Raw genomic sequence first — 12,748 nt, forward strand, 5'->3', positions numbered from 1 at the left:
GCATAATCCTGAAGGCAACAGAAAATGGTGTGCACATCAGGAGCTTAATGTCCTTCAGTTAAAATGATATAAACCTACACACAATTGATTTCTAAAGATATTTTGCTTCAAAGATGGCATATCAGAACAAAGTCAGTATTTACAAATCACTGTCAAACAGTCTCTAAAACAAATCATATATAAAATATAAATGTCTTTCAAGAAAAATGAATTAGGCAATAACACTAAATATTTGCCACATTAGGTAAGCTTAAACTTTATGGAGTGTCATTCTGATGAGTCATAATTTGAATTATTCTTATAAATAAAATAGAGAAAGTATATGAGCATATATGAGCATGTACTGTTAAATTTCAATAGTCTTACTATCTTACATAGTTTTTACAGGGTTAGTGCACAAAGACTTAAAAGAGGAGGAGAATATGACACAAGTAGACAGTTAATTGACAGACTTATTTAGATATATTCAAATGTACTTTGGAATTTTTATTTTTTAATCCGAGAAGCATTCTTTTTTGTTTCTTTCTTTTTTTAAACATTCAGAACTTTGAGGAAATATACTCAAAGAAATGAGTGGCAAGGCAGGGTGTTGGCAAAAGCCCTCGCTTGGAAACCAAAAGTCCTATATAAACTTCCCCTCTTGCTACCTGGGAAGACTTAGATAGGATTTCATTTGTCTGACCTTCAGTTCCCCCGTTGAAAAAATAGGTACAACCATGTTTTTTCTACTTAAAAGATTTTTATGGGATTAAAATGATATACTTTAAAAAATTATATAAAATACTGTATAAATTAAATTAGGGGAATGAATTGAAACAAAACAGTACCTGAAATTTTAATGCTTTGTTTACATTTCATATGATGACAATAAATGAATTATAAAAATCAGTAATATCTTGATTTGCAGTCTAATCAATTGAAAATTTTAAAAGAAATAAATTTTCTTCTAGTTTAATTCAAATTCATCAGGAAATCAGTTTTATTATCATGCTAGAAGATAGGTTAGATTAATAAAATAATTTTAAGAGAAAAGAGAAAAATCCTCTCCCAGATTTTATTCTCTTCTTTCCTCTTTCCTCTTTTTGGAGGAAGAAAATTTGGGAGTAGTTTTTTCAAACGTATGTATTCAAGATGAGCAGATTAGGTGGAAAAAAAAAACATTCTTTCAGATCTGGGCTGAAAATGACAACTATAGCTATCTTAATTTTAAGTTTCAAAATTTATTATACTGATTTGATGTTTAACACATTAAAGACAATTAAAAGGGTGATTTAAATCCTTGATCAGTTGAGGGTGTTTAAACTGCAAAAGATAATAGAAACATTTATGATTTCTGCCAAGTCACTCTTTTAATTCAAAAACCGTAACTGAAAAAAGACTCCTTATTCAATTTATTTTCACCGTTTGATAACGAGAATGCAGTCTTTCTACAGATATAACCAAATCTCAAGACACTTTTCACTCTAAAATAGCTTTCTCCATGTAATAAACCTGTGCTTTACAATTAATGTTGTATAGAGCATAAATCTTGAGGGACCTTGGCATACAGGTCATTTGATATTTTTTCTTAACAAAAGATGACTACATTTCAAAATGAACTTCTATTGAAAAATAACACCTTTTCAAAAAGCATTAGATTAACTTAAACAATGCAAGCCAGTCTGGCATATCAAGACATCTTCATTCTAGATACTGAATGATCAATAAAATCTTCCAATATTAGAACCCTGCTCAGACAATGACATATAATTTGAAATGTTATAAAGTCAATCTAATTAAATGTACTTATAAATTTTATTTTTCCCAAAGGTAAAATTTACATATGCCATTGATGGAAGAATGTGCCATCTATTTTTATGGCATACTCTTTCTTAAATCCCCAGTTCCCAATGATGCTGAGCCAACCTCAGTACACGGAGAAGTATGGACAATTTGAGAACTGCCCATTTCCCATACACACACAAATATCTTTTTACCAACAAAGCTTAAAAAGCAAGGGTTCCTTTGCCTCTGAAGAGGCAAACCTGTTGTTGGGGAAAACCTGTCTGAGGAGAATGGCCTCTCAAAATACTTAAATTTGAGCCACTATGACAATTCCACAAAGCAAAAAGGAGGAGGAATAAAACAGAAAGAAACTTTCACTGAAAATATAAATAGAATGACCCATGGGAAGAGGACACGCCAGAAAGAATGGGATGCAGAGAAACAGTTTCAGAGTGTGTGATGAGAAATTCAGAAAAGTTGGAATTACTCCCCAAAGTACAATGTTTAAATCCCTTGTTGTAACCAAAGGAAAACAGACATTTGCAGGCATAATAAATATATACATATATATAAGAAATACAAGGAATTCTACTATAAATCTTGTCTGAAATAAAACAGCAAAAGACACACACAGACAGCAAAAAATCTGGGTGAGGAAAATTTGACAAATCTGTAAGTTTAAAGTAGAATTTCCTTGGTTCCTTTAAAAAAAAAATCTTTGAGATAGTGAAGGGAAAGAAAGTCCAAGGTGGCTAGTGGGAAGGAAGAAGTAAAATGGGGATAAGAGGAAAAATTACCTAGATAGGTAACGAAGGGAAAAAGCAGCAAGGGAAGACTGACAGAAGGAAAAAGCATAGAGATAGAGGTGTTAGCTAGTGCCTAAGAGGAGGAAAAAGCCAAGATTAAGGGATTCTAATGGTTGGTAGAGAAACAGCTGAAGCTGGTAAGGGTGGGAGAAATGATAGGGGACACAGAGATGATGCAAGGAGGTGTGTGGAAAATGGAGTGCAGTGGGCTTTATAAATGTGCTTGCAAGTTGCTGAAGGAGTTTGCTCTGATGGTAGAAGACAGGGAATTTGGAAGGCTTGGTGGGGAAGGTGAGATGACCCTAAAGATAAAACTCTAGAGATGATTAGGGCGAAAGAGAAATTATCTTTCAGCAAATAGCATTCATTTATTTCTGAGTTCTACTGCTTTACCTTGTGTGGTGCATGTGTTTAGGCCCTCTTCAAAATTTGTCCTCTTTTCTGGATGTGACAGTATCTTCTTAACTTATTTACCTTCACTCTCTAGTCCAATACCTTAGTTTACTCAAATACACATTTAAAGACATCTAAAAACAAGAAAAATATTTCTATTGTGTGCCACCTACTGCCCATTTTTTCCACCCTGTTTTGTTGTTGTTAACATACCTACTTTAAAAATCTTCAAAGTGGCCTATGCCTACAAAATACACACACAACTGCTAACTCCACAGTGGGACATCAACCCCACCACCACCACCTTACTTAGTCTGTATCAGGCTCTTTCAGGTCCACTTCTTGGCTAGTCACTGCTTAGGAATGCCTATTTTTCAAAGCCAGAGAGACATCTTCTTTATGAATCTCTTCTCGACCTCTTAGCAAAAATTAATTCCTCCCTCCATTATGTTCAATTAGAGCATTAATCACATTGTATTATAAATTTGTCAGTCTCCCGACTCACAGAGGCCCCAGATACCTTTCCACATGCTCTTTTGTATTCCTGGAGCCTACCAAACTGTCTGGCACAGTAGGTTTGCAGATTCTTTGGTGAATAAGTAAACATATTACACCTCCTTTAAAATATGTGAAACAAGATTACTGGAGAAAATTAGATTTCAAAATTTCATCCCCTGAATAATTCCCCTTCCCACTAATAGAAAATGTGGCAGCCATACATATTTTGTCAATTTAGTTTAAAGCCAGTGGCTTCTATAAAGTCTCCTTGTCTGGGAACCTCCCCTCTCTTCCCCAAGAACCTTATAAATCCTGGCTAAAGGCTGTTATGGATGGCTTGCACAGAGAAAAGGAGAATTTTCTGCTTTCTAAATCCCTTACCAGATTTCTCCCTGCCACCAGCAGTCTGGAAGCTCTCTATCAGGAATTTCTATCTTGCAAAGAACATGAAGTTTTTAATACCAAGAGAAGAAATAATGTGTAAACTGCAATTCCTTCTGCCAGGACTCCCAGCTGCCAAAACCCAACACTGCTTGGACATCCATCAGAATCGCATTCAGGTGATGTTTTTTTAAGTGGGGTGGGGGCTCCTTTCAACCCTAAGCAAATTATTGAACTTTAGAAAATGAATTCACTTTTATGCTTGGTCTGAGTTTTCTTTCCATTCCTGTATTTCAAACGCATAGGAACTTTTTTTGCTGCTTTTGCTGATATACAAAACCCTAGGTTTACAAAACGGAAGAATTCTCTGCTTCTGCTCCCTTTTCCCCAAAATCCCCTACCTGGCTCCAAACCAAAATACAGTCAGTAGGTAAGCATTTTATTGCGATCCCCTGAGGGTAATTTCTTTGGAAAGGAAGCTCAGTTCCGAGGCCCAGATGCTTCCACACACCCTGCCTCCGCCCCTCCTTTTTGCCCTGTAAAGCCTTCTCCAACGGCGCGCTGCGGTCCTTCTCCCAGAGCTAAAGAAAGAACTGTCTGCAATCGGGGAAAATGGATTAGCCTCCAATTCCGGGAAACAGGGGTTTGCTCCGTAAAAGAAGAGCAAACTCAGAAAGGAAGGCGCAGCGGGCTCCTGTCTTGTAAACCCCCATTCCTGAACGTTCCCAATTTGGCGCTCCGGCCTCTGGAAGTGACTGCGCAGCCTTATAATAAAGAGGACGGTGGCCTCTTCCCTGCGGCAGCAACCCTCAGAGCCTTTCCGCAACTTCCAAGTTCCAGTCCCTTCTTTCACTGAAAGGGGACCCTCCACACAGTGCAAGCCGCCTCCGTTCCCCGCCGCACCATTTCACTGGGAATGAGACCCTCTTCGCCTTCTAGGGGGCTTGCTCTGTTGAAGGCAAAAAGCCACAGGATTTTAAGGATGCCAGTCTTCATATCACCCGGGGAGGACAGATGACCGTGGAAATTTAATACTGGTAACTGTTATTATTTCATCTTTAAAACTTGCCCTCCAGAACGACGCTAAATAAGTGGATTCACGGTGAATAGTGAAGATGCAAGCTGAAAAGGAGCGGGGTCGTTGGGTGGGGGTCGTGGGGAACAGGGAAACGGAGGGAAGGAGTGCAGAAAGACCCTGAATCTGTATTAGATTCCGGGGTTCAAAACCTGCCTTGGCCCAGGCTGCAGCAACACCCCCCACCCTCCCGCCCCCGGCGCCTCCGCAAGCCTCTGGGGAGCGAGGGAGCGGGAAGGAGGGGCGGAGAGCGAGAGCGCGGGAAGGAGGCCGAGGGAAGCCAGGGCGGCTGCGCACTGGGAGCGCGCGGGGCTGGGCCGCTCGCGCTCCCGGCCGGGACCGGCCGCTTAGCCTCCTCTCGGCCCGCTGAGCCGCTCTGGGGCTGACATCATTGCCAGAAGGAGGGGCTGCCCGTGCCAAGGCGACTGGAGAACAAGGTTCTCGGGCCTCGCTGGCGTAGGCGCTTCCTCGCAGCTTGGCAGGCGCAGCGCGGTGGCGGCCAGATTCAGCCCTCGTGAGCTGAGCGCGGCAATTCTTAATTTAGCGGAGGGAGGAAGGTATCTTTAGACCTTAGCGCGTCCAGCTCTGGGTTCACTCGTGAGAACCGCCCGCACACTGTCCGCGCTTTCCTCTGATGAACCAGACAAAGGCAAGAAAGGGGAAAACATGTACAAATACTATTACTTCGACTGGCTTTCAAATGTCCGCTCCCCGCCTCCCCGCCCCGCAACGAAAGGTCAGCTCTTGAGGCTGAGCTTTCCCGCCGCGATTGTTTGAAACAAGATTGAGAGTGGAATTCTATCTAATCTTCACCAAGTTCAGAAGGTGCCCGCAAGTACCTTTTTTTTTTTTTTTTAAGTCACACCTGTTTTAACCTTTTATGCGACGGGAGGGAGTCGCTTTAGTCTAAAGGGACGCTACCTTGTCCTGCGTTTTGCTCACCGTTCAGTATTCTCGGCACGCTCCTCAGGTTGTCTCCTCGTTGCAGCGCTAAGAACACCAAAGCAGCTCCCCCAACACCATCGCCCCCTCCCATTATTTCCTGCCCCCCTCACCGTCTATCCCGACGTTTAAAGACTTTCTTCCACACACTTTCCTTCGCACAGAAACGGTTCCTATGCGAGCTTTAAACCCAACCTGAAGATGTTTCCACGCAAGGACTCGCTTTTGTTTGGTTCTCCCAGCTTAATTTTATTTATTCTTTTGTCCTCGCCCCTCTTCTCTCAAGTCTTTTTGCTTTGTGCATTTGTGCCGCAGTGGCGCAAGTTTCGATTCCCAGCCCCCAGCCAACATTTTTAGAAAGGTACCCCGCTCGGAGACTCCAAGGCAAGCCCTCAGACGCGCGGGCACACGCACTCAACACACGCACTCCTGCGCCCCGCACCCCAAAGGCGGTCAAAGCAGGGAAGCGCGGAAGAGGCCTTTTGCAGTTGAGCTCTGTAAGTCTTTCCTTAGGGGAGGAAAGGAAGTGGCTGGCACTATAAACTGTTCCAAAGTGGCACCTCCCCCCTTTATTTTTGCAAGGGGAAGATGTCAATTTGCAGCTAAGAGCGCACTTTCAAGTCGTGTTTCCAATTGAGGGCAGACTGCCGCTCCGCTCTTCGAAGTCTTTAAAGAAAAGACTCATTTGTGGCTATGCCTTTTTAAAAAGTCACCTTTTCTGATGACTCTCTTAAGAGGCATTCATTTTCGCGAAAAGGGACTGGTTTATGGCTACGCGCTTTAAAAATTAATTCCTTTGTGGACACATAAACTGTTTCTCGGTCCTATCTTAGTCAACGTCATTCATTTATGGGATAGCTAAGCGGGTTCTGGCTAAGGGCTGAAAAGTCATTTATTTTGGAGAAAGAGAAAGTCTTTTTTTTTTTTTTTTAATGAGAAAATGATGCCGTTTTTCGGCTACAAGACTGCAAGACGTTTCTTTAAAAAAAAAAAAAAAGCTAAGCAGAATTTTCCACACCTACCATCTCCACATCCAGCAGGTGCTGGCTGAGCCCGGCCCCAGAAGTAGGGCGGGAAGGAAGGGCTGGGAGGCGAGGGGCAGGCGAAATTACATGGGCGACCCTGAGCGCTCCGTGGCGCGCTGCGATCTCCTCTCTGCGCCAAGGGTCGGACCCCCAAGGATTAGGGCCAACCTGGCAAGGATCCAGACCTGGAGCCCCCAGAGACGGGAGCGCAGCGGTGCCAGACCACGCGAGAAGTCCGACGCGGGCTCCGGGCTTTGCCGCTCGGTTCAGAGCGCTCCTCCTGGCTAACCCGAGAATCCGGAGTGTGATCTTTCCTCAATCCCTGCCCCAATCTTAAGAGTTTGTCTCAGCCTCGCTGAAGCTGTATCCGTTAAAGCGAAAGTCCTTTTTGCACGGCCAATGTCGGGCAAATTCACGCGCGGACACTTTTCTGACAGAAGTGTTTTCTTAAAGTAACCAAGGCAAGCCGACTGGTGGCTATGCCAAAAAGAGACTAGCTGCGCTCACCTCCGGGGTTTGCTCTTATCCTTCAGGGAAGAGATGGGGGAAGGGGGAAGGGAGGACACGGGAAGCATCTCTAAAACCACTCTGGCCCTAATCAAGACCCTGAGAGCAGGCAGCCGGAAGCCTCCGCGCACCAAGTGCGGGACTCAGGCTTCACATGCCGCACTCTGTTCTGGCCCCCGGACCGGATTCTTACCTTGTTGTCCACGCCACTAGAGTAGAAATGAGGTGGTAGGTAAAAAAGAGAAAAGGCTTCTACTCGCTCCACGGAGACTGCGATTGCTGTAGCGGGGCTCTGCCGCCACAGCTCGCAGTCCGCGGAGCAGTTGGAGTCGCAAAGGCGTCCTTTTAGGCTGTTCAGGCCGCCCGGGTTGCCTGGGGTTGCCTGGGCTGGCTGTGACGCTGTTTCTGCTGGCTTTCCGCTTTGCCGCGCGGGTCGCTGCGTGCAGCTCAAGCTCACGGCTCCTCCCGCCCTGACAGTTCGCCGACTGCAAGGAGCCAGGGCCGAGCCAGCCCTTTTCAATGGCGAGGGGGAGGGACTCGATAGAGGGGGAGAAGGGGGAAGGAAGGGGGGTGAGCGAGTGGAAGGCGGGCGGGGGGGAGAGAAGTGAACCGGTGCCCTGGCCCCCTGCTGGGAGGGGATGGCGCAGCACCAACTGCTGGGTACCCCCCTCTGGTCCCCACTCCTTGCACCCCACATCCCCCACCGCTTCGGGGGCGTCCCCTCCTGGCTGACGGGGAACCGGGGAAGAAGGGCGGGGGCGAGATGGAGGTAAGCTTAGGAAGTTACTGCTCGCCGCCCCAAGCAGGCGGCAGAAAGCGTACAGTCTGCACCCTCGCGTGCGGGACCCGCTGCTGGGGAAAACGCGCCGCTTTCAGGCTTCCCGCTTTGCTGAGCGAAACCGAGGGCACGTTCCGCTCCGCTCGGTCCTCCGCTCGCTGCTCTCTTTGGCTTCCCTTTAAGTTGAACTCATTCACATTATCTTACAGAAGTTTTATTTTTCTTGTTATGTGTGATTTCTCGCGATCCCGCTAACCGCCCTCAGTCCCGCTAGAGAACGCGCATCCAGCAGCACCATTTTCTCATACAAAGGATACTTAAGGCAGACTAGTGGAAGTAGGGGCAAAGCTGCAGTTGGAGCCGAGAGACTGTCTCTGCATATATTACACTCTGCTGTGAACCGGGTCTAGTCCCTCGATTTCCTTCTGACGGATCGTCCGGGGGTGGCGGAGAGAGGAGTGAGGGGGGAAACCTAGCATTTGGCTACCCCAGGAGCAAGTACGAGTGAGCCTAAGCAGTTTTGGGCTTTGGGCTGCTTAAGTGGGGTCCAGCCGCTTCTCTGCCGGGGACCAGGCAGCATCGCGGGCGTGGACAGCGCGTTTCCGTGGTGTAGGAAAGGATGCAGGAGAGGGAGGAACCCAGCCGCAAGACTGATGCTTGCCAGCGCGCTCCGTCTGCCTAGTCGGTGACGCCCGGGCGGTCATCGCGGTGCCAGCTCTTCCAAGACTACTAGAGAGATCAGGGGCAGTCTGACTGGTTTGTGACTCGGAAGGGTTTCTAGAAGCAGGGCTAATTCCCCCGTCCCTGTTATGGAATTACAAGCAAATAGCAACACCAACCAAAACCTTCCCAGCTGGTCCACTCTGATTCTTACTCCAAGGAGCAAGTCCTTAAATTTACCCAGAGGCTGGAGAATGAACCCGGTGAATGCTTTAAATTTTTCCCTATAAAAAATGTAGTATTTTAGGTTTAGGTTTTAGCATCCGTTTTCCATGCTTAACCAGTAGAAAAACTTATCTTTCTAGTGCTCTGCTTTGTTTTGGGAAGGAGGAAGCTCTCTTTCCTGAAATAAAAGAAGGAAAAGTAGATAATGTTTTCCGGCGCCAAGAGCGCAGTATTCATTTTTATTTTTTTTCTACTGAATGGTAGGGGGAATATATCTGCATAGGGATAGAACATCAAGAAGGGAAAATTTGTGCCAATTATCATGAGTTGATTTTATCTAATAGCTTATTCCTGGAAAGTTATTATTATTATTAATGAAGGGCAAATCTTTCTGACTTTTCCCCCCAGTATATCCCTCATTTCATAACTGCCTTCTTTCCAATTCCTGATATTTTAAAAGCATAAAACCCTAGTTCAGATCACCTTTTGTTTTTCTCTTGTTTTTTTTTCTTTTCTTTCTTTCTTTTTTTAACATTTACAACCACTATCAGAAGGAATAATAGCAACGCAATTCAGTGCAGTCTGCATGAAAAGAGGATACAGGAAGTATTTACTGTTACATTTTACTCCTCATGTAACTCTGCTTCCATTAGTCACGTATCCAGCACATACATTGTCCTCTTCCTGGGAGCTAGGAGATGTCTTGGAGTTGAAATCAGAAGTTGTCAAATGGTTGTAGTTTACAGCTCTGACTCTTGGGATTTGCACTGCTACATAAGACTCAGTCATAGGTGATGGCAGGAAGTCAATGAAAATAAAATCAGTGATTGATCCAGGAAAGTGTGGCAAAGCCATGCTGTGGAGGTGCTCTCAGGGTATTAATAGTCACTCATAACATCCACATTAGACATCAATTAATTGATGTGTTAAGATTTCCATCTAAACCCAAGGCAAGAGGGGAGAACTGTCCAGTGACTATTATGAAGTATTTAAAGTTATCAAGGCAGACTCATGAGGTTAATATTAATTATCTACATTTTACAGTTTCTAGAACTGAAGATCACAGACAGGTGATATGCACAAGATCATGGCACTAAAGAGTAGCAGACTCTGGATTTTCATTTAGAGTATAACTCTAAACTTTAGCTACATGCTTGCTTTACAATGAATCTGGATTCTTCTATATATACTGCACATTTAGTCTTAAGTGTCTCGTACAGTAGAAAATGATCGATGTAGATTAGAGACATTACTTCCAGACCTAGTTCAACTAAATAACCCAGAAAATCATCTGAGAAATTCAGTTTGTTGATAAAAGTGGCAGAAATCCACATTTGAAAATAATGAAAAAATGTTCCCACTTTCTCTTCTTGTTCTGTCTGATGGTGGCACCAATGAGCAACGGAATAACCAAAAGCCAGGCCACCCCGCAAAAGCTCTTTACTTGGTGCTCTAACTCTAAAAGGACTGATCAGGACTCTACTCTGCTTGCACACAGAGAGAAGTCCCTGAATGAAGGCCTTTTATGCAGCATTTGCATTATATACATTGTCCTGCTAATCCTCAAAACCACTCTATGAGATAGGTATTATTAGCTTATTTTTTCTTTTAACAAATGAGGAAACAGAGACTCACAGAGACCAGATAAAATGCCCAAGGTTATAGAGCTATAAAGTATAGAGTTGGGAAATTCAAACCCATGTCATTTCCAGTTCACTATGCTGACCCTCAGCATATGGTCTTCAGATTGTGTGATTACACATTTTCAGAATTTGTATTACATCAAAAATCTTATAATTAACAAAAGGAAACTTTAGGAATTGTTTTTTGTAGGAGATACCATGAACAAACTGCTATATTCATTGCATTTGTTTATTCAGTGTTCCAATTTGGAACTTTAACCAGGGTTCTACTAAGATTGGAAAAAGGAAGTTATGGTAATGTGTACCCATAAACATGGAAATATGTGCAACCTCTGAGGAGTAAACTATAAAATTATCATATAATTATAGAATGGCTCATACAAGAAAATTAAAATACTTCAATGAGTTAGGATGTTTCTCAGGCCAATGAGAATTGATTAAAACTGAGAAATAATGTGGTAATCTGAAGAAAGGGTTGATCAGCTGTGCAGACCTAATAAAAGAAGCCTCAAAGAGATGAGTATTGGTAACTCTTATCCATGTACATTTTCATCTCACTGGCAAAAACCACCCTTGATATGAGATTGATGAAGCTAATCACATACTCTGCAATTTCAGTTGCCTTTGCATTGAAACACCTCTTATCAAGCACTCTATCATCTGATTGTGATTTGCTTTCCCATGTACACTGTCTAGAGAGAGAATGCATAGATCTTGAAGATGGATGAAACTATGTGCCAGTTATTTTACATCAAACTCCCTTCATCTTTATGTCATCCACAACAACTTGTACCTATATTACACATGAATGCTATAATCAATAAATCATCACTGAGAAAGTAGGTGCTTGTATGGACAGAAAACTGTAAAAATGAATAAATTACATTCTCTGTTATATTTTTCATAGTTAATGTTAACCATCAACAGCAATTGAAATTAGTAAGAGGCAGTAAAGCCTAATGATTAAGAAAAGAACTTTAGTTTTAAACCTGATTTGAAATTCTGGCTCTGGCATTTTCTAGTTGTGTGGCTGTGGGCAAATTAATCTCTAGATCTGTACGTATAAGACAGAGACTAGCCACATGTGCTGCTGAGCATTTGAAACTTGACTAACCCAAATTGAGATGCACTGTAAGTATGAAATACATAGCCTATTTTGAAGAGTTAGCACATGTACATACACACATGTATATGAAATATGTAAGTAATATTTTTAGATAAATTGCATGATGGTTATATTTTGACTAACAGATTAAATAAAATATTATTAAACTAATTTAACCTGCTTATTTTCAATATTTTAATGGGCTGCTAGAAAGTTTTAAATTATATATGTGGTTTGAATTATATTTTTGTTGTAGAGAGCTATCCTAAGAAGCTTTAATTTCTTCATCTAAAAATGGGGATGATAATCTTATGTAGCTCAAATTGTTGTAATGATATTTAAATAAAATAATGTACCGCAAATGCTTAGCACAGTGCTTGACTTTTAGTTTAAAAGTTGTCACTCTGCAAGAGTTAGGAAATAAACATAAGTAAAATTACAAAACAAACTCTGTAATCCTGAATGGGTTAGGAACTGCTCAAAGAGAAGGCTTTAGTTATGAATTAGTTTTCTTTATCTCAAGTGAAATCATTCTAATTCTCTCTAGAAACAAAGGCAAACATACATGTCTGGTTGTGGGGGGAAAACGATATTTGTGACATACAAAAATAATACTGTGCATGCAGGTGTTTTGAACAGTTCAAGGGTACTTTCTCAATTCCAAACATTTTTCCTGCCGTAGTTTGTGAGACCCTTTTACATTTAATTGGTAGATATTTCTAGTGTTGGGGCATTCAGGTGACATAAATAAGGCTGAAAGGCAAATACTTTTCTGCAGATACAGAAATGGGAGAAAGCATAGTAGTTCACTGTACCTATGACAAAAGTGCATAGCTCAACTGGAGACACTAGAGGGTGCTATTAGTGAGGGCTTAGAAGGATGAATAAAGTCAACACTTCCCCGTCTCCACTGCTATAGATTATAAGAATTTGAAAAGGGCATATC

General features: G+C 42.7%; 1 protein-coding gene across 5 annotated transcripts in view; it reads right to left on the reverse strand.

The window, feature by feature from the left end:
* PCDH11X (protocadherin 11 X-linked) overlaps positions 1-7,868 on the reverse strand; it is a 940,417-nt gene extending 932,549 nt beyond the window's left edge. For all 5 annotated transcript variants that reach the window (XR_006339916.1, XM_043896468.1, XM_043896469.1 and 2 more), the window contains exon 1: positions 7,585-7,868. The gene's annotated coding sequence lies outside the window, so the exon portion shown is untranslated. The remainder of the gene's footprint in view (positions 1-7,584) is intronic.
* Between the last annotated feature and the right edge of the window lie 4,880 nt (positions 7,869-12,748).

Source organism: Cervus elaphus, chromosome X (genome assembly GCF_910594005.1).
Source record: "Cervus elaphus chromosome X, mCerEla1.1, whole genome shotgun sequence".
Taxonomy (NCBI): domain Eukaryota; kingdom Metazoa; phylum Chordata; class Mammalia; order Artiodactyla; family Cervidae; genus Cervus; species Cervus elaphus.